We start from the raw sequence: 19,808 nt of genomic DNA on the forward strand, positions 1-19,808 counted from the left end.
GGAAATGTATGAACATACTTCTTCCCATTACTAGCCACTTTATTTTGCTCTAATGGGTCAACCAGTTTAGAATCTATAAGTATAAATTGTCTTTATATAATTTGGTGTCTGAGGATTTTTAATACTGAACCTAGGACTATGCCCCTTCCACTCGGGGTGCTTCAGCAGTGCTTATCAAGAGAAACATAGCTAGTACTCGCTGACAGTACTGAATAAGAAGAGTTATAAGAGGGATCTGGGATTTGAAATTTGATGTTCTTGCCTCCAAGTTACTATAAATTGGACCTCCTCTTGAACTGAAATAAAATGTAAGGATGACACTTTGACACTAATAGTTACTATTTGCAAAAGTGAACGGAAATTACAGTAAACTCTATTACCTGTCATGTTTGAGAAGGTAGGAGCTTATGATTAATAAGCTATTGTGACTTAAAGGTTTTATGCAGCATATGCATATCTGTACTCTAAACAAATTTCTAAATTTTATCTTTGTATCTTTAAATTTGTAAATGTTAATCTTTGGCCATTGTTTTTCCCCACTCCCACTATGGAATCCTTCCTTGCTCTCAGAGAATATTCCTTTTCCTTTTGCCCTAAGATGCCATCAAAACCTACCTTTTAATAAAGTTTTTATTTTAATCACCCAGTGCTCATTGCAGATGTACTCAATCCCCATCACCTATTTCACCCATTCTCCCATCCACCGCCCATCTGGTAACCATCAGTTTGTTCTTTATAGTTAAGAATCTGTTTCTTGATTTGTCTCCCTTTTTTTCCTCTTTGCTTGTTTGTTTTGTTTCTTAAATTTCATTTATGAGTGAAATCATATGGTATTCATCTTTCTCTGACTGACTACTTATTTCACTTAGAGTAATACTCTCTAGCTCCAGCCTTGTCATTGCAAATGGCAAGATTTCACTCTGTTTTATGGCTGAATAATACTCCATTGTGTGTGTATATATACATGTAACATATGCACACACACACACACACACACACACACACACATATATATATATATATATATATACACATATAAAGAAGATGTGTATCTATATCCATTTTATTCATTCATCAATTGATGGACACTGGGCTGCTTCCATAGTTCATCTGTTATCCATTATAGATAAAGTTGCTGTAAACCTAGGGGTGCATGTATCCCTTTGAGTTAGTGTTTTCATATTCTTTGAGTAAATAGCCAGTACGATGATTCTTGGATTGTAGGGTAGTTCTATTTTAACTTCCTGAGGAGCCTCCATAGTTTTCCAGAGTAGCTGCACCCATTTGCATTCCCACCAACAGTGAGAGAGGGTTCCCCTTTCTCTGCTTCCTCACTAGCAGCTGGTGTTTCTTGTGTTGTTGGTTTTAGCCATTCTGATGGGTATGAGGTGATACCTCACTGTAGTTTTGATTTACATTTCCCAGATGATAAGTGATGATGAGCATCTTTTCATGTCTTTTGGCCATCTGGATGTCTTTGGAGAAATGTCTGTTCATCTTTTCTGCCCGTTTTTAAATTGGATTATTTGGTTTGGGGGTTTTGAGTTTTATAAAAGTTCTTTATTTTGGATATAACCTCTGTTGGATATGTCACTTGCAAATATCCTCTTCCATTCAGTAGGTTGCCTTTTAGTTTTGTTGATTGTTTCCTTTGCTGTACAGAAGTTTTTATTTTGATGAAGTCCCAGTAGATTATTTTTGCTTTTATTCAATTTCCTTCATCAATGTTTTATTATTTTCAGAGTATAGGTCTTTCACCTCTTTGATTAGGTTTATTCCTAGGTATTTTATTATTTTTGGTGTAATTATAAATGGGATTATTTTCTTAGTTTCTCTTTCTGCTGCTTCATTATTGGTATGTAGAAATGCAGTAGATTTCTGTGGATTGATTTTGTATCCTGCAACTTTACTGAATTTGTGTATCAGTTCTAGCAGGTTTTTTTTTTTTTTTTATGAAATCGTGTGGGGTTTCTATATATAGTATAATGTTATCTGCAAATAGTGAAAGTTTTAGTTCTTTCTTACCAATTTGGATGCCTTTTATTTCCCTCTGTTGTCTGATTGCTGTGGCTAGGTCTTCTAGTACTCTTGTTGAATAAAAGTGATAAAGTAGACATCTTTTTCTTGTTCTTGACCTTAGGGGAAAGGGATCTCAATTTTTCCCGATTGAGAATCATGTTAACTGTAGGCTTTTCATAGATGGCCTTTATTATGTTGACATATGTTCCCTGTAAACATACTTTGTTAAGGGTTTTTATCATGAGTGGATGTTGTACTTTGTCAAATGCTTTTTCTGCATCTGTTGAAATAATCATATGGTGGTTATCCTTTTTCACTGATAGGATGTACCACATTGATTTGCAAACATTGAACCATACTTGCAGCCCAGGAGTAAATCCCACTTGATCATGGTGAATGATTTTTTAAATGTAATGTTGGATTGGGTTTGCTAGTATTTTATTGAGGACTTTTGGATCTATGTTCATTACAGATATTGGCATGTAGTTCTCTTTTGTGATGTCTTTACCTGGTTTTGGTATCAAGGTGATACTGGCCTCATAGAATGAATTTGGGGATTTTCCTTCCTTTTGTGTTTTCTGAAATAGTTTGAGAAGAATGGGTATTAACTCTTCTTTAAATGTTTGGTAGAATTTGCCTCTGAAGTCATTTGGCCATGGACTTTTGTTTGTTGGGAATTTTTTGAATACTTGTTCAATTTATTTGCTGGTAATCAGTCTGTTCGAATTTTCTCTTTCTTCCTGTTTAAGTTTAGAAAAATTATATATATTTCTAGGAATTAATCCATTTCCTCTAGATTGCCCAATTTGTTGACATAGTTTTTCATAATAATTCTGTTATAAATGTTTGCATTTCTGTGGTATTTGTTGTTAGTCTCCCCCAGCACCACCCGCCCCGTGATTTTATTTATTTGGGTCCTCTTTTTTTTCTTGATAAAAGGAAATTAATCATTTCCTCTAGATTTTCCAGTTTGTTGACATAGTTTTTCGTAATAATTCTGTTATAAATGTTTGCATTTCTGTGGTATTTGTTGTTAGCCCCCCCCACCCCACTTGAGATATTTATTTGGGTCCTCTCTCTTTTTTTTCTTGATAATCCTCTAGTCTGACCAGAGGTTTATCAATGTTATTATTATTATTTTTTAATCTTCAAAGAACCAGCTCCTGGTTTCATTGACCTGTTGTGGTTTTTTTTTAGTTTCTATTTCATTTATTTCTCTTATAATCTTTATTATTTCCTTCTTTATGCTGGTTTTAGGTTTTGTTTGTTGTTCTTTTCCTAGTTTCTGTAAGTGCAAGGTTAGGTTGTATGAGGTTTTTCTTCTTGATTATAGACCTGTATTCCTATAAACTTCCTTCTTAGAACTACTTTTGCTATGTCCCAAAGGTTTTGAACCATTGTGTTTTCATTTTCATTTATTTCCATGTACTTTTAAATGTCTTCTTTTATTTCTTGGCTAACCCACGCATTTTTAGTAGCAGGTGGTCTTTCTAGATATATTCTTGTGGTTGACCCTTAGTTTCATAGCATTGTGGTCAGAAAAGATGCACATCAAAACCTGCTTTTGGGGCACCAGGGTGGCTCAGTCATTAAGCATCTGCCTTCAGCTCAGGTCATAATCCCAGGGTCTTCAGATCCAGCCCCCCACATTGGGCTCCCTGATCAGTGGGAAGCCTGCTTCTCCCTCTCCCACTCCCCGTTTGTGCTCCCTTTCTTGCTGTCTCTCTCTGTCAAATAAATAAATAAAATCATAAAACAAAACCAAACCCACTTTTGAGACACCTGGTGGCTCAGTCAGTTAAGCATCTGCTTCTGCTCAGGTCATAATATTGGGGTCTTGAAATTGAGCCCCACATCCCATGGGCCTCCCTACTCAGTGAGGAGACTGCTTCTCCCTCTCCCTCTGCCAACTCCCCACCCCACTCTCTGTCCCAAATAAGTCAATAAAATCTTATACAAAAAACAAACTACTTTTAAGGAAGGAAGTGACCCTTACAGTAGAGATTAACATCATTAATAGATTTAACTTATGCAAATGCACTTATTCTTGCTCATCAAAAATTTTTATATGTGAGACAAAATATTTTAATGTAAATATCATGGGCAATTCTTCCTGACATCCTACTCAATGAATATATACCCCAAGTGAGTGTGAAATGAGAAACAGAAAGTTGTAGTGTTCTCCATTGATCTGAGTTCCTTTTGGCTTCTCATAGATTGAGCATCTCACCATTCTGAGGGTATTTCAGATGTTAAAGACATGTACTTTTGTATATAAGGCTCCTAAATACACCCCAATGAATCCCAGCTTGTGCTGAACTAACTGAACATTTGTTCTAATAGTGGTGGACAAAATCTCTACTTTGGACTTATTAAAAAGTGGCTTATCAGTCTTTTAATCTGGTACCTTCCAAAGAGATTTCAAGGAGAATTTTATCTACATGATTTCTAACCTTAATGCCTGTGTAAGGTTTGAATATTACATATTATTCAGTGAGTTTTCTCTTTTGCAGTGTGTTAACATCTTAACAGGAAATAATGGAATTCATCTATTTTTGGAATTATAGACATTATTTAAACCTCAACTAAACATAAAGAAGAAAGACAACGATGTATCTTTTTACCATTTTCATCTCTGCGGAAGAACTTGGATGACAAGTTTTTATGTTTTTTTTGTAAGCACTTCTAAAGTTACATCAAATAAGCAACCACTTAATCTACCAAATCCTAAGGTCGGGCCTGATTTTACACATAGATGTCCATATTTCTTAAAACTTTACCATGATAATACATTAACATTAAAACCCTATGTTTTGCCTTTGGTTCTTATTTCATCTATAGAATAAAAACATTGCCACTTAGACACTATCCAAATTCCCATTCTAGCTTTACTCAGTTTATTTTATAATAATTTTAGCTCTGAAATTCTGTGGTTATTATGTCAGCTGTGGACCAGATGATGACTATAATTGCACTGTTTATTCTGAGGAGTGTTAACACCTTGTGGTACATCAGAGTTATCCCCATGAATTAAGATTGCCATAACTATTGCTAGGAAAAGATACTAATTGGTAGAGAATTGTAGTTTTTAGGGCCTAGTGATATTTACTATGTGAAATAAAAACACACTTTTTTGTATGCCCTAAATCCAATTAGAAAGATAAGACCCCCCCCCCCCAAAAAAAACAACCACCAAAAAAGCCAACTGTTTTTTTTAGGGTTTTGTTGTACAACATTTGAGCTAAGATTTCAATTGAAAGAATACATTTTTATAGAAAATAGTAACTGAATATTGTTACATCACAGAATCTTGAAATAACATGGTTCATAAATAAAGCACCTAACATGGGGCTTAAATTCATGACCCCAAATCAAGAATTGCATGCTCTACCAATTGAGCCAGCCAGGTGCTCCTTACTATGATTGTTTTTAAGAGCATTTTTTAAGAGAAGAAGAAGGGAGAAGAGTAGGGAAAGGGGCCGAGGGAGAGAAACACAATCTTAAGCAGGCTCCATACCCAGCACAGAGCCTGATGTGGGGCTCGATCTTAGGACCCTGAGATCAGGACCTGAGCTGAAATCAAGCCGGACACTTAACTGACTAAGCCACCCAGGTGCCCCAAGAGTGTTAGAAAAAGAACTATAAACAAACATGATACTTTCCTAATGCAGAGAAGTTGAGACTAATACTGCCCAACTAGAAACAAGAAAGCTAAGATTGTGGTAGCACTTCCTCCAGGTATTTAGCTCAAGATTAAGCAGAGTTGTCTGAAAGTTAACAGGAAAAGAAACTACTTGTGATGTGTTAAAACCACAACCTAAGAAAAAAAATTCATAATGTCGTATTGTAGAGTATTAAGAACTAAAGGCCAAACTGCTTTAGTATTATTTAATACACTTTCCCTCACATAAGATAAAAATGGCAATGACAAAGAAAAAGTACCAAATCCCAACGTAAGTAGCGGAGTCGCTAGGTTTTTGATTTTTGTTTTCATTTTCTTGGGGCCATGTGTCTAACAATAGGGGTACCATTTTCATATTTTAGGCAAAGAATGGTCTTCAGGTTTTCTGTATGTCACAGAGGGGCCACAGTCCAAAGTTTAGATTCATGTTAATTATTTGAAACTCTGATGTATTTCCTTCCTCTGGCAAATCCTAAAGACAATCCAGTAAAGCCAATTTTCTCTGCATGAGGTTGCTAGACTGTAGATTTGGTAGCATAAGTGATATTTGCCTTCTATTATAGCAACAGTTTTATGAAATAATTAACCCAAATTTTAACTGGGGATTTCAACTATACCCTCCTCATTCTCCAGAATCACCTCTTCCCTCAGGAGACACTGGTAGAAGTAAGTTCCAATGAGAGGTAGGAAAGGGTTAGAAGTTCTGAATGGGGGCCAAAATTGGGAAATAATTGTAAGGAGCCTTTTGAGGGTTTCTGAAGGTCTTTGCTTTTAGCAATGCAAAAGGCAGGTGTAATAATAATGAGGGTAGGGGCACCTCGGTTAAGCCTCTGACTTGGGCTCAGGATCTCTGGGTCCTGGGATCAAGCCCCATGTCTGGCTCCTGCTCAGCAGGGAGTCTGCTTAACCTTCTGCCTCTACTGCCTCCCACCCCTCTTGTGTTCTCTTTCTCTTGCTCTCTCTTAAATAAATAAATCTTAAAATAATAATAATAAGGGTAGTTGCTATGCTGTAGAAGTTCCAGAAGTCTAATAAGCTTGTCCCTGTTAATCATTAATGCATGAAAGAGGTTGTATAGATATATGAAGCCCAGTAAAATTCAATAAGTATGTTTCTTTTCTTTCTCCCTCCTTCTTCCTTGGCTATAGTTATGTCTTTGCCTTTTCTCTGAGAGTCTTCCTCGACACCTTCTGATTTCCTGCTCCCTCTCCATATATCCTGCTTTCTTCCAATCTTTTACATTTGTTTGTCTTTCATTGTGGTCCTATAGGAAAATATGGGTCCACAGAGGTGTAGTGTACAAATAATAGAACATAATTCAATTTTGATTTTAAAATAGTAACTCTCTGAAGTCAGGATCTTTTCTAATTATCATCTAACAAAATGCCTAGCATGCAATCAATGCTCACAAATACATTGAGGGAGTAATGAACAAATAAATGCTATTTTTGATGATAGTTCTCTTATGGAGTTGAACTTCTAGGATGAAGAATAAAATGGGCCCTACAGGGGTAGACTAAACAAATATGACATAAACTATGTCAGTGGCAGAGCAACTGAATGAACTCACCTCTTCTCTCTCCCTCGATTAGCGCTCCGGAAACAAATCAAAGGTAATATCTACAAGAATCCAGAAGTCCACAGAGGAGATAGGAGGAAAGGGGACATAAAAAGACTAGACCTGTATAAGTCGAGAACAAACTTATGAAGAAAGCAAATGAACTTAAAATTTGGCTTTCATTTTGTCTGTACTTTTTAGGATTGAATTAGATTAGGTTGTCAGTGACAGAAAACCCAACATAAGATTTCTTTTACAGGACAATTTCTTTCTCTGTCATATCAAAGGAAGGCAGTCTGGGACTGATTTAGAAGCTCCATGTAATCACCTGGTACCCAAAGTCCTTCTACATTTTTTAAACAGCCTCAAGATGAGGCCTTAGTCTCTTAAGACTAATGTCCAAGATGGCTGTCCAAGCTCTGGAATCACGTCCACATTTTAGACAGAGAAGGAATTTACTGGGAGAATGAGGTATATGCTTCCTCATTTTAGTGACATTTACTGTGCACACGCCATTCCCTTTTATAGTTGCACTGGCCAAAGCTTACTAACTTGGTCACACCTATCTACAAGGAAAACTGGATGTCTTTATTCTACGTGGCAGTGTGCCCAGCTACAGATTTAGGGTTTTCTTAACTATGGGAGAAGCAGAGGACACTCTAGGGAGAACTAGCCTTCCCTACCACATTGACCAATGGGTTTTCTTGGAAAATATCAATAATAAAAGATAGCCAAAGAATTGTTAGAGAAGATTTTCAGTGCTGTATTATTTTTAAGATATATTCTATTTATAAAATCATTGAGGCTAGGTTTTTCTTTACATTAAAATTATTTGCAGATACATAATAAATATTATAATTAGAATTATCACAAACAAATACTAAATTTTAAAAATTACATTGATACCTAATAATTTTTATCCTAAATGCACGTTGTTCAAGCCTAAAACACTAAAAGGAGGAGTAAAATCAGAGTATTTTACAAATGCTATGCTAAATAGTTGTTTGATTTATATTCCAAATATGATACAGCTCCTGGTTCAATGTATTGTAGCTCTCACTATATAACTCCCACAGCTAATATTTAGGGATCATTTACTGTTTACTGATCACTTATGGGCACTGTATTTGATTTCATGTAATCCTGTGGCCCTCTAAGGTTGCTGCTATATTATCATTCCCATTGTACAGGTAAGGACATTAAGGCTAAAAGATTTCATTTATCCTTGGATCCCAGAGTGTTGGACTCTAATGACAATGACTTTATTCGTTATGCTTTACTACTTTTTCCTTTATAAATGTTTAATAGTATAGTCTGTCTGAGTGCCACCTTGTACCTTCATGAGAACACAGCTAGAATCAGTTGTGAGAGATCATGCTTACTAAATGCTTGTTTATTTATTAGGAGTCTTTCTCCTGTCCAGACAGCAATCTGATAGTATGAAGGTGTCAAAATATTGGCACTGTCACTATTGTAAATATTTCTAGCAGTTTTCATATATTTTTTAGAGAGTTTATTTATTTATTTATTTATTTGAGAGAAGAGCATGAGTGAGTGCGTGCGAGTGGGGGTTGTGGGGAGCAGAGGGAGAGGGATAAGCAGACTCCATATTGAGCATGGAGCCCAGTATGGGGCTTGATCCCACGACCCTGGGATCATGACGTGAGCCCAAATTTTGGTTAAGGTTAAGAGTTGGGATGCTTAACCTACTGAGCCATCCAGGCGCCCCAAATAGCAGTTTTCATATTCTCATACTTTGTTCTTACAGCAAACCCATGAAGTAAGTATCTCCTATTTTACAAATGAAAATTCTAAGTCATGAAGAGATAAAATAATGTACAAGGGTCGGAATCTAGATTTTTCATTTAAGTTTATATTCTTTTCATGTAATTATGCTGCTTTGAGCTCAGGAGATAATTGCAGAGGGACATTGTGAAATAAAAACAAATGGAGGCCTCTGTCTACAAGTAAACAGTTACAAATAAAAGTAACTTCAGTATTGTGTCCATAAGCATCTCCATCAAAACCATCTTTGAGGGGTACTTGGGTGGTGTAGTCAGTTGAGTGTCCGACTCTTGGTTTCAGCTCAGGTTGTATCTCAGGATCCTGAGATCAAGCTCTGGGTGGGGCTACATGCTCAATGCAGAATCTGCTTGAGTTACTCTCTCCCTCTCACTCTCCCGTATGATCTAGCTGACTCGTGCTCTCTCTCTCTCTCAAATAAGTCTTAAAACAAAACAAAACCAGGGCGCCTGGGTGGCTCAGTGGGTTAAGCTGCTCCCTTCGGCTCAGGTCATGATCTCAGGGTCCTGGGATCGAGTCCCGCATCGGGTTCTCTGCTCCGCGGGGAGCCTGCTTCCTCCTCTCTCTCTCTCTGCCTGCCTCTCTGCCTATTTGTGATCTCTCTGTGTCAAATGAATAAATAAAATCTTTAAAAAAAATAAAAATAAAAATAATAAAAAAAAAAACAAAACAAAACCAAAAAAACCTTGGGTATTTGTTTAGGTATTAAGTAGAAAGAAGCAAAGGATTCTTGAGAATCTGCCTTCTTAAATTTACTGATTATGTCTATTGCCTTCCATTTCTACCTTTATCACTCTGGTTTATACCCCAGTTACCTCTTAACTAGACCTTGCACTATCTTAAACATAGTCTACCTGCCTTTAGCTTCTCCTCACAACTCAGACCATCTTGGCAATTTCTCCTAATCTTCTCAAATCAAAGCTTGGTAACCTCATTTCCTCATTTCCCTGCTTGGAACTTTTTTTTTTTTTTTTTTTTTATGATCCCTTGACTTCTTCCTTTCCGAATTTGTAGCCCTACTTATATACCTGTAACCTCACTCCACTGTGTGTATTTATTGGATGGTAAGGTCCCTTAGGGCTGGAATTGTGTTTCTTTCATCTTTGAATGCTTTGAAATATTTTGTGTGGATTCTTGCAAAGCACTGTGCTCCTTATAGATAGTTGTTAAATGGAAATTATTAAATTCTTTGATCTCTTTAAGGCCAAAATGTGGTTTTCAAAAAAATTATAGGCTGTTACCCTCAAGCAATGGTTATAAAAAGTTTATCTTCTTCCTACCTCTGCTGTGACCCTAATCCAACTCCCCCTTCATTAAAGGGCTTGGGTAGATAGAAGGAAAGGCTGAAAATAATCTCTTTGACTGAGATTGAGGCCATCTTCCAGTTTACATTCTTCCTTAATTTAGCATGCCTAAATATGTATCTGTCTTCTCACCTATTCATATGATTTTAGGAAAAGTAACCCCTAAATCTGCTTCCTGATCTTCTACCCCTCCTTAAGTCCTCTGATTTATCCAAAGGGATTCAGTGCTGGGAAAGATAGGCCATTTCTTACCCCTGGAGTTTTTGGTTTAGTAAAGGAGACTGGCCGGCCTATTAAGACTTGCAGCGCAGTGCAGAGAGATAAGTGCTGTAACAGGGGAAATATACAAGGAGGTATCTAACCCACGGAGAGTGGTCAGCACAGACTTCTCCAAGGCAGTGATGTCTAACTTCAGAATGAAGGTGAGACGTGGGCCAAGGAGCAGAGGGAAAAGGGAAGAGCATATACACAAATCCAAGAATGATCTCTTTGGGTGACTGTGAAGTTAGGTAAACTCATGAGACTGAAGAGGAAGGAGAGCGGTTAGTCTCACTACCTCTTTCTTAGATGTACAGTTTCCCCTGCCTGCATTGATCTTGTGCACTTGTGAAACTCCTTGCTTTCACCACTTTATGCCACCACTCAGAAATCTTCTAGGGCTCCATTACTGCTTGGTCCAGTCTCCTCTGTCACTGGCTTTCTAGGCTCCCTGCAAATGACCCTAACCTATTTCCCACTGTTTACTAACTCACATCCACCTGCCAGAACCCAGTCTCCTTACAGTCTCTCCTCCACTCCACTCCCCTCTACCTGTTTCTAAAGCCTTTGCTGATGGGGCGCCTGGGTGGCTCAGTGGGTTAATGCCTCTGCCTTTGGCTCAGGCCATGATCCCAGAGTCCTGGGATCGAGCCCGCATCAGGCTCTCTGCTCAGCCAGGAGCCTGCTTCCTCCTCTCTCTGCCTGCCTCTCTGCTTACTTGTGATCTCTCTCTGTCAAATAAATAAATAAAATCTTTAAATAATAAATAAAGCCTTTGCTGATAGTTTATACTCCTGGATATTTGCAGTTTGTGGCATGTAATTTAATGCATAATTACATATTGTCCAGTATTGCCTTCTGTTTCTGTGTCTTTTATTATCAACTGGATTCTAAGTTCCCTGAGGTCTGGCTCTGAAGCTGCATTTCACTTGGTTTTATTTTTTAATAACATTACTCAAATAATCATCCATGGAATCAAATGTGAAAATACACTATGCTGAAATCAGTAGCATCTTCCTGCAGAAAGAGTAGAGAATTGCATTCAGGTTAGTGATGGGATAGTTGGAGCAAAGTGAATTAAATTTTAGGGCTCTCCTAACAATTTTAAGACTCCCCTGTAAACTCCTGACAGTTTGTAAAACAGCATAATTATCAAATGTTTTGTTCTCATTTTACAACCAATGCAGGCAAATTTGAAAGTATGCTTGGGGCCCCTGGGTGGTTTATTCAGTTAAGCCTCCGACTCTTGATTTCCATTCAGGTCATGATCTCAGGGTCATGAGATCAAGCCCTATGTTGGATCCATGTTCAGCGCAGAGTCTGCTTGTCCCACTCCCCCACCCCAATCCCTGCTCACTCACTCCTCTCTCTCTCTCATTAATACATAAATAAAATCTTTAAAATAAAAGTAGGCTAGGTGATGGTAAAACTTTAACAACACATATGTACATACTTTCTGAATTTGAAAATCAAAGAAGTTTTTAAAAAATAGTAAATTCTTAAAAGTACTGGCTTTGGTAACCATTAAATATTTAAACTACATCTTACTCTTCAGTTTTCGGTGTATTTTCCATTACATCACTGTCATGGGAAAATAATCATTAAGAATTTTTAAAAGCATACATACAGGAGCATCTGTCTTCCAAGGTCAGACACAAAGCTATGCCCACAGCCGTTCAGCTGGAAGTTTCCAGAACTGTATGTCTATTTCCCCTCTATAAATCTTCATCAGGCCTCCTCTACAGAAACAATCTATTTTTTTTTAAATGTCTGGGAGAAACCTCATCAGAGCCCCTTTCTCAGCTGTCAGGACTGTGAACAAGAAAACTTTTCCTCCTGATGGTCTCAGCCCCAAGTTGTCCCCAGGTTCCAACAGCTGGGTGCTGAGCAACAAAACTCATGTTCTCCCTGTGGGCAATGCACTGAAGTCCTGAAGCTGCCTTTGTACCTGCTGAGAGATGGAAAGGAAAGGGCACTGGACCTGAAGTCACACAGACTTGCTTTGGACTCATAGCTCTGCCACTTTGCAGAGGCACGACAAGTTTCTTCTTGGGTAATACAGGAATAATGAGATCTAGCTCACAGGTTGTTGTGAGAAGTTGCACAAGTCACTCTGAAGTTCGTGGACTGTAAAACTCCATATATATTATTTACTTTTTGTCTCACCGTTCCTATGTAGAGTCATACTCATTACATAACATGGTATTTTATGGTTCTTTCCAAAACCTTAGGATCTTGAGAATTCCGGACATATATTTTTCCTCTGTGACTTCTTTTTAATCCAGGTCCTGGTTATTTTTGTTCTTTCTCTGTTTCACCCATTCCTATCTACCCTATCCTCAAACTCATGGATGAAATCATTTTAGGCGGCTAAGAAAATAACATTTTAAGACATGAACAAAAGTTCGGTTGCCTCATCTATCGATACACTAAATCTCCCACTGTCTCCTTCTACCTTGTACTCTGCATGCATAAGAATGCATTAGTAGCAGTCTATATCTTTTTTAATTTAATTTATTTATTTGTCAGACAGAGAGAACACAAGCAGAGGCATAGCAGACTGAGGGAGAAGAGAGCCTGATGTGGGACTTGACCCCAGGAGCCTGGGATCATGACCTGAGCGGAAGGCAGATGCTTAACTGAATGAGCCACCCAGGCATCCCATAGCAGTTTATATCTTTACATTAATCGACACAGAGCACTGTTCATGCCTCTGTGGACATTCATAGTCCTAAGTTGTTTTCTGATATCATTGCTTCTCCAGAACCCATTCTTCTTGATTTTTGTACTTCATTAGACCACATTCTCAGATCAAGGGGGCCGTTGCAGTAACTTCTTGTCAGATACTACAGCATAGATTCCGAGGGTTCCAGAGCTAGGGATCTTGCTCATGTTAACACAGGACCAAAGAATGGAGAATCAGAGGAAGCAGACATGTGAGTCTAATTCCCAAGTGTTAGGAAAAGCTATGGCCAAGTTAAAAGGTTGTTTTATTAATGTTTACCTGCCACTTGTACTGGGGCAAGGTGAGAGGGAAGGAGGGAGTCCAACATTCTGAGGTGATTACCTTAATATCTAAGAATTTGTGTTATCTGTCAATCTCTGACTGTATCTAAGAACCTTACTGAGGGGGTAAAGAAGCTCAGCAAAATAGACTAATTGAATACAAACTTATATAAGAAAATAAAGAACATTTCCTTTCTTAACTAAGAAAAGCACAGAGAATAGATAGATCTGCTTGTTTATTGGGGAAAGGTTGGATCAGAGGGAAAGGAGGTAGTAGAAAGGTGGCAACATTTTAAAGTTAGCATTTGTGGCATCTCTGGCAATAATTTGTACTCAGGAAAAAGATTTAATAAAGCAAAATCATCCCTGCCACTATTCAGAATAGTTCTGAATAGTAAAACTGCTATGAACTAAGTGTCTTTAGCCTGGAGATCACCTTTTTAGTACAATTACTGTATTTTAAGCCATGAGTTCCATTGTTTCTAATAGCATCTTTAGTTATCACTGGCTAAGAAAAAGTCTTTTCAGGACACAGAGCTCTAAAATCCTTAGAAATAGTAACTCTCTGAAATTCCTTATAGAATTTAGGATCTTTTTGGCTACTTCAGATCCCCCATTTACTGCTTACATTATTGCAAATGTTCTATAGTAAACAATTTTCTTAAGTGGAGAGGGTGGAAAAGTATCTTGAAATCATCATCTTCATACATTCTCTGTTTCAGAGTAGCTATGAAATTGTGAGAATTTTAGACTATTATAAGTGAACGGTTTAGAATCTAAATCTACATGAGATAGCTAATGTACATTTTTCAAGGTAATCTTCAAACCCAGTTCAAAAATACCTTTTCTAATGTTACCAATACACACCATTGCACAATTCCATTAACATTTTTCATTTCTTCAGCTGCAGATTTTTTGGAAAGAAAGACCCTTGACCCTTTACTTTTTGCTATACAGTGTTAATGTAGAAAATGCTAACATGTGTATCTGGCAGTGTATGAGCAGACTTTAGGATCAGGTCTGGTCCCTAGAACAAGAAGGCAAAATTAGCCCTGTTAGAGCTGTACTCCCATCCGTTCTCATCCCCGCCCCTCACAGAAAGTTATCTGCATGTGGAATTTTTTTTTTAAAGATTTTATTTATTTATTTGACAGAGAGAGATCACACGTAGGCAGAGAGGCAGGCAGAGAGAGAAGAAGGGAAGCAGGCTCCCTGCCAAGCAGAGAGCCCCATGCGGGGCTCGATCCCAGGACCCTGAGATCATGACCTGAGCCGAAGGCAGAGGCTTTAACCCACTGAGCCACCCAGGCAACCCTGCATGTGGAATTTTTAATCATTATAGCAAAAGGATAAATATAATAGATATGAAAGAAAATAAATATCACCCACCCGTAATCCCATTCCCTGGAGAGAAATACTTTATCAGTTTGATTTTCAGATGTAATAAAATTTATATAGTCTATGACATGTTAAATCTAAAGCTATAAAACTTCTAGAAGAAAACAGGAAAAAAATCTTTGCGGCCTTGGGGCAGGCAAAGGCTATTCTTACGGTATAACAAGCATAAAACATTAGAGGAAAAAAATTATAAATTGGATTACATCAAAATTTAAAAAATTAAAATTATAAGTTTTAAGATCTTCAGAAGACACCATTAGGAAAACAAAATCACAAGCCATAGACTGGAAGAAAATAATTCACAACCACATATATCAAACAGCTTTTATTCAAAATGTATGAAGAATTACAACTCAGTAACAAGAAAACCAATAGAATTTTTTAAAGTGGACAAATGATTTGAACTGACACTTCCCAAAGAGCACATAAATGACCAATAATCACACTGAAATGTGATTAATACCCATATTTATTCAAGACGTACAAGTTAAATCCATAATGAGAAATTACTACACAAGGGCTTCTTAACCTTGGCACTTAACATTTTGGGCCAGATAATTCTCTATTATGAGGGGCTGTGCTACATGTTGTAGGATACTTGGGAACATCCCTGGCCTCTACCAGCTACATGTCAGTGGCAACCCACCTACCTACCATTTGGGAAAATAAAAAATGTATCCTGACATCAAATGTTTCCTAGGGGGTAGAATCATGCCCAGGTAAGAACCAGTGCACTACTACACTGTCAGATTGGTTAAAATAATACTGGCCATGCTAAGTGTCGATGTAGGTTTATAGCTACTGGAACTCTCATACATTGCTGGTAGTAACATAAAAATGGTACAACCACTGTAGAAAGTGGTTTGGCAGTTTCTTGAAAAGCTAAAACTATAACTATTTAGGAACCAGCCATTTCTCTCCAAGCCAACAGAAGTAAAAGTGTACGTTCACACAAAGCTATTCAAAATCCTTAAAGAATGTACTATTTTGCATGGGTAAGAATTTTACCCATGGAATGAAAGTCTCAAATGCAAAGAACATTTTCTTTGTTGGCTAATGGTATTTTTCATACTTCCTTCTGGGATCATTTTGCTTTTTCCTGAAAGGAAGTTCCTTCAGTGACGATCTGTCCGTGGCAAACTTACTTTTTATATCTTAAAATGTGTTTCTTGAATTCACTTTCTTGAAAGACGGTTTCATATGTTAATGTAATTTAAGAGTGGCCATTTTCTTTCTCAGTGCTTTGAAGATAATATTCCGTGGTTGTCTGACTTCCATTATTAAAAAATAGACTGTCAGGTGTGTCTGAGTAGCTGTCAGGTAAGCGGCCTACTCTTGATTTCAGCTCAGGTCATGCTCTCAGGGTCCTAGGGTAGGCCTTGTTGCCCTCCAGTGCTCAGCAGGGAGTCTGCTGAGGATTCTCTCTCCCTCTCCCCCTTCTCTCTCCCTCTCTAAAATAAATAGATAACTCTTTTTTTAAAATTACACTATCAGTTTAGTTTTTCCTTTGTAGGTAATCTGGCTTTTCTCTTGGATAACCTTTAAGATCTTCCCTTTTCCTTGGAATTTTTCAGTTTTACTGTATGTCAAGACATGAATTTCCTTTCAGTTATTCTGCATGGGATTCAGTGTGCTTCCTGGGAAAAAATGATGATAGGGATCTTAAATCCTCCACCAAGAACAAAAGTTGAAAGAGGCAAATTTTCTATCTCCTTTTGTAGATAGACTGGTTTTCCTAGTTTATGTGTCCATTGATAGTATAGCCCCTTGGGGTTTGGCTTCATGACTAGATCTTGGTTTATCCCCCTATTTCCCAAGTCCTAGGCTTTGTCTTCTCTTCCCCATACTGTTGCTCTAGATTACTGGGGATCCATAACTACCAACCTCAGTAATTATTACTTCTTTGGATTCCTCCCATTAGTCATTTTTAACTTCTGAGGATTTCTGCTACTTTGCCAGTTCAACCATACATTTTACAACCAACTAATTTAGGTGGTTTGTCCAACATGAGTAAGAATCATTATTATGGAGGTTAGTTATTACCCTAATCTGTCAGAGAGTGGTGCTATCAGGGTTCCCAGGACTAAGTATCCTTACAGTAAATGGCCTCCTACTGTTGTGCTGTCCAAGTTCTTATTTCTGCTTTTTAGAATTTTTCTGACTCCTCCCTTGTCATTAAATGACTGACCATCACACTTTCTCTGCTATCTGTTTAAACAGTAGTCCCTATTCCCTTCTAAATCAATGTGAAATTAAAAAAAAAATCACTGTGAACTTATAAACTAGATGAATAAGCTTGTTATATTTTTGCACAAAGTAAAAGTGAATTGTCTGTAAGAGAGGTGGGCCAAAAGTTTTCCTCTGAGTATGGTACATATTTAGTATATAAATTCTGTTACACCTATTTTATGTCTTCTTTTTTTTTCTTATTCTAGATTCTGTTCTAGAATTCACCCCAAAAGAATCAATTCGGTTGTATGAGGTATTACTATAACAATAGTCTATAATAGCTATTTTAGCCAAATTTTCAAATGTGGGTGGAAATATCTCAAGGTATATGAGAGACAGAGAGAAAAAGAGTGTGTGTGTGTGTGTGTGTGTGTGTGTGTGTGTGTGAGAGAGAGAGAGAGAGAGAGAGAGAGAGAGAAAGCATTGGATTTAATCCTACCAAATAAATCACTCTGAATTCTTTAATTTTTTTGAGTAGGCAATACCATATTTAGCCACTAAGAAAAAAACTGAGGTATTTTCTAATTTTTTAAGTCTATTAAAGTGACTTTATTTCTTTTTGTACTTAAAAAGGTTTAAGTTTTTATTCAAATTCCTATTAATTAATAAAATGACTGTGTGCCAATTTGTCTTCATTTATGTCTTCATTTTTTCTTTTTACCTAAAATGTTACATTTTGTTTATGCTAAAAGACAGTTTTACTCATTTAAATATTTTGATGATGTTTTAGTTAGACTCAAGCCTATTGCTTTTTGTTTGGTGTCCTGTGTACAAATCCTATAATAAAATGAAAATTTATTTTTAAATACTTGTACCATGTGCTAGTACTTATAATTTCAAAGCAAGATTAACACACTTCCATTTCCCAAATCCTTGCATCAAAAATAGAATGTACTCTCAACACAGCCCAAAAGGGACATATAAATACTCTGTGGTTGTACTTTAAAACTGTGAACATAACATAAATAAATTCACAAATAGTAATTATTAACTGAATCCAAAATGCATGGTATTTTCGAGATTAAAAGACAATATTAGTGTGGTGAACTGTAAAAGTAGTAGAAGGTTTTCCTCATTTCAGCATGACAAAATTTCCAGAGTTTTTTGCAGAAGATGAAATTTTAGAGGACCTTTGAAGTGAGTTATAATAATATATCATTAGCAAAACTGTGAGGGAAGAATGTTTTCAAGTGTCAGGGAGAAATGAGTAAAGGTTCAGAGAGGGACCCAAAGTAGGGAAGTGGAATAAAGGAAACAGGGATCAGATTGAAATTTATAAGAAAGCCAGTAGCCAGGGAGAAGGAATATAGAGAGATAGTATGGATACCAAAATGTGTTCTATTTTGGCAGTAGACTCGGTGAGGAGCCAGTTCAGGTTTCCTGGAGAGGAATGAGGTTCTAGTGATTTGGGGAAGGGAGCTGGACACGGAGGATGGGATGAACAGTCGGTCTTTGAGAAGAGATTGCATGGAAAATAGTGCAAAGTATGATAGGAAGGGATGAAGAGAAGAGTTCATGGTCCCTTGGCCTCTTTCCTGATGGAGGCACAGTCACTGGAATATTAACCGTGGAGAGAGAACTAAAACATTATCAGGCAGCATCATGGTATAGTAAAAGAACATGCCTTTGGAGTCAGACATGCTTGAGTTCTAACCTTAAGCTGCTTGCTTGCCGTGGCATCTTGGGTTAGATACTTGACCTGTCCCTCAGTTTCCCATTCCCTTTTTTTTTCTTTTTAAGATTTATTTATTTGGCACAGAGGGAAAGAGCACAAGCAGGGGGAGCAGTAGGGAGAGGGAGAAGCAGACTCCCTGCAGAGCAGGAGGGAGCCCGATGTGGGACTCGATCCCAGGACCCCGGGATCATGACCTGGGCCAAAGGCAGTTGCTTAACCAACTGCGCCACCCAGGTGCCCCATTTCCCATTTCTTAAGTAAAAAGAGCATCTATCTAAAGGTTTATTATGAGGGTTAAATGAGTTTAAATGAGTTGAAGTGTATGTAAAATGCGCTAGAAGAGTACCTGATACATACTAGCAACAGTATGTCTATTTTATTAATATTATCAAATCTGAAGCCATGTAGTATAGTGTGTGTCTACTTCCAAAGTCAAGTCTGAAACTAAAAATCAGAGTTGCTAGTTTTAAAGCTCCTCACCAGTTGGCACAAAATTACCTAACTGCTATAATAACTATCAGATGCTCACTCTAGCTCAGAATCCTGCTTTCCAAGCCCTTTGTACCTCTTTGTGTTTATAGTTTGAGGCATTCTTTAGTCCAGGGGCCCCTTTATGAGCAAAAAGACTATAGTGGGTGGATCACCATAGGAAATCATAAAAAAAGAGAGGGAGGAAATAGGACGAAGACATGAATATTGTTCTCAAAGACAGACCGAGGCGGGGGGAAATCTTTTCTCATAGTAGATGCATAATTACTATTGGTTGAATAAATAGAGAGGTTCATGAATTTAACAGAAACATATACAACCAGTCCTGGTATATACATTTATGAGTGTTAAGTAATTGATAAAACCTTCAGTAAGATTTGGGTGGAT

At 37.4% G+C, this 19,808-nt stretch overlaps 1 protein-coding gene across 1 annotated transcript in view; it reads left to right on the plus strand.

The window, feature by feature from the left end:
• Window positions 1–19,808, plus strand: part of SESN1 (sestrin 1) — a 120,565-nt gene that overhangs the window by 67,474 nt on the left and 33,283 nt on the right. The gene's annotated exons all lie outside the window — the stretch shown is intronic.

The sequence above is a fragment of the Mustela erminea genome, chromosome 4 (assembly GCF_009829155.1).
Source record: "Mustela erminea isolate mMusErm1 chromosome 4, mMusErm1.Pri, whole genome shotgun sequence".
Taxonomy (NCBI): Eukaryota; Metazoa; Chordata; class Mammalia; order Carnivora; family Mustelidae; genus Mustela; species Mustela erminea.